This window comes from Xyrauchen texanus, chromosome 21 (assembly GCF_025860055.1).
Source record: "Xyrauchen texanus isolate HMW12.3.18 chromosome 21, RBS_HiC_50CHRs, whole genome shotgun sequence".
NCBI classification, from domain to species: domain Eukaryota; kingdom Metazoa; phylum Chordata; class Actinopteri; order Cypriniformes; family Catostomidae; genus Xyrauchen; species Xyrauchen texanus.
Genome location: NC_068296.1, coordinates 29,984,865 through 29,988,433, shown reverse-complemented (window position 1 = coordinate 29,988,433; position 3,569 = coordinate 29,984,865).

Sequence of the window (3,569 nt, the reverse complement as noted above, 5' to 3'; positions counted from 1 at the left end):
TCACTGACCTTGGGGGTTGACCATATAATCGGATATAGATATTTTAAATGCGATTATTATTGAAATATTTTTTACATTTTGCCCAGCCCAAAAGCAAAGTATAATTTTTCATGAACAATTGTAAAATACATTTTATGGAGACCCGCACAAAATGTTACTTATTAATTTTTGCAAAATTGTTTGTTTATCATGTTTGAGTAGTCTATGGGCAATTTTATTTTATTGAAAAACTTTGTTTTTGAAAATAGTATATTATTAGCTTGTTGTATGGCTCTTTCCAAAAAATGCATCAAACAAACATTTTTAAATTGGCTCCTTAGTGAAAAAAGTTGAAAAATTGTTTCAAACAAAACATAATTTTACCAATCATTTTACATTAAACTAATAGTTAATTAAATGCTAAGAAATTTAGAAATCAAACAGTTCTGCATTATAGTAATTATTATAATTGTATATACTGTATATTTATAAATATTATAATAATGCTACTTGCTGTAGCATACACTCACCTAAAGGATTATTAGGAACACCATACTAATACTGTGTTTGACCCCCTTTCGCCTTCAGAACTGCCTTAATTCTACGTGGCATTGATGCAACAAGGTGCTGAAAGCATTCTTTAGAAATGTTGGCCCATATTGATAGGATAGCATTTTGCAGTTGATGGAGATTTGTGGGATGCACATCCAGGGCACGAAGCTCCCGTTCCACCACATCCCAAAGATGCTCTATTGGGTTGAGATCTGGTGACTGTGGGGGCCATTTTAGTACAGTGAACTCATTGTCATGTTCAAGAAACCAATTTGAAATGATTCGAGCTTTGTGACATGGTGCATTATCCTGCTGGAAGTAGCCATCAGAGGATGGGTACATGGTGGCCATAAAGGGATGGACATGGTCAGAAACAATGCTCAGGTAGGCCGTGGCATTTAAACGATGCCCAATTGGCACTAAGGGGTCTAAAGTGTGCCAAGAAAACATCCCCCACACACCATTACACCACCACCACCAGCCTGCACAGTGGTAACAAGGCATGATGGATCCATGTTCTCATTCTGTTTACACCAAATTCTGACTCTACCATCTGAATGTCTCAACAGAAATCGAGACTCATCAGACCAGGCAACGTTTTTCCAGTCTTCAACTGTCCAATTTTGGTGAGCTCTTGCAAATTGTAGCCTCTTTTTCCTATTTGTAGTGGAGATGAGTGGTACCCGGTGGGGTCTTCTGCTGCTGTAGCCCATCCGCCTCAAGGTTGTGCGTGTTGTGGCTTCACAAATGCTTTGCTGCATACCTCGGTTGTAACGAGTGGTTATTTCAGGCAAAGTTGCTCTTCTATTAGCTTGAATCAGTCGGCCCATTCTCCTCTGACCTCTAGCATCAACAAGGCATTTTCGCCCACAGGACTGCCGCATACTGGATGTTTTTCCCTTTTCACACCATTCTTTGTAAACCCTAGAAATGGTTGTGCGTGAAAATCCCAGTAATTGAGCAGATTGTGAAGTACTCAGACGGCCCGTCTGGCACCAACAACCATGCCATGCTCAAAATGGCTTAAATCACCTTTCTTTCCCATTCTGACATTCAGTTTGGAGTTCAGGAGATTGTCTTGACCAGGACCACACCCCTAAATGCATTGAAGCAACTGCCATGTGATTGGTTGATTAGATAATTGCATTAATGAGAAATTGAACAGGTGTTCCTAATAATCCTTTAGGTGAGTGTATAACACTGCTACTTGCTGGAAAAAGTAGTTCACTACTGGAAAAGCTACTCTGTTTTAAAAGCAGCTGAGCTACTGTCAAGCTACTGAAAAATGTAGTTAAGTTAGTAGCTTCGCTACATGTAGCTAGCTACTCCCCAACACTGCAATTAACATTGTTTTTCTGTTATCATTGGTTGTCACACATGTGAAATAAGTATACAACATAAATAGGTCATGTGACAAAAATTTTGCATACTACTGTTTATTATCGAAAAAAACTGTACACAATCTACAATGTACACTATACAGTAGTGTTGCATTCTGAGCATAGACATTTTAAACACTCAAGCATCCATAATAGAACGGATATACTGCCCTCTATTGGAAACATTTAGCTATAGCAACCATTGAAATGTATTTGAGTTCACAGTATCGACGCACTATATTGTCAAATTATTCAAAACAACCAATGAACATGTCATATTTTTGTCAGATATAGCCATTCTTTTGTACATATGTTCACTAATGGTCCATTATGATATTATATTGTCAATCCTATTTATATTTATGCAATAAAGACTGAAATTATTGAATGTTGTATTCATATTCATTGATTTAAAACGTGTTTTCAATCATTAATAAACCATTTTTGAAAACACATCTGAGAGTCTAAAAAAGGTGAATTTCTTTTCATAGTAAAAGTCGCATTACCCAAATGAGGAGACCTTCATCCTTACAAAAATGTCCTAACCATAGTTTCTTATAAGAATCCATTTAATACAGCTATTGTACTTAGAAAACTGGTATCTGAATATTCTGAAAACTTCTCTGTTAGAAAGGGATCCAATAATAATTCAATATGATTTTAGAGTACAAACAATAACTGGATTTTTTTTCTGAAACTATGGTTACCTTTTTATCATTTTTGTAAATGCCTACAGTATTTGGATCAAGAGCAAACAGCACCGTGAAAATAAATTATCCTCCCTGTCCAGCAGGTGGCGATACGCACAAAGAATGTGAATTACCAAAAGAAGAAGAATGTGAAAGTGAAGTGGAGATTTATAGTACAAAAAAAAGTTCTCGGTTTCTCTCTCTCTCACACACACACACACACACACACACACACACACACACACACACACACACAGACACACAAGCGGTTTGCATGATGTCAAACCGTTTCGGGTTCACAACTCACTGATTCAGAATCATTTTTGGACACGCCCGACAGTACTTGTGGCACAATGTTGATTACCACACAAAAAAAAAAATATTTAAACTAATTTTCTTTAAAAAACAAAATAGTAAAAAAATGTAGCTATTATTAAATTATTATAAAAATGTTAATAAAAAAAACCCCCCACATATCTGAGTTACAGTGAGGCACTTGCAGTGGAAATGAACGATGTAATGTCAATGATCCCTAAAATAACTTTACAAATGACAATTTAAACAAATTACAGCTCAAACAATGCACAAGTTTTAACAGAAGAACTAATGTAAATTCTTTTATAAAATTACACAATTCAAGCCTTCAAAAATTGGCCCCATTCACTTCTGTTGTAAGTGACTCACTGTAGCATTGATTTTTGCTTCTTTTTTTTTTTACTTATTTTTTTAGAAAAGGAGGGACGAATCGAAATCGTGTGGTAATCATTTATACAATAAATGCTTAAATTGTATTGAACCCAGGATATTCCTTTAACGCAGAACAAAAACTGTTGCTCTGTTAGATATGGCGACTACTCTTTATTATTTCTGCTTTATATTCCGAACATAGCTTGCATCTTTAGGTCCGACTCGTAATGAGCTAGTGAGTGAGCTCGACATGAAACTCTGTTCGAAAGAACCGATTCCCGGA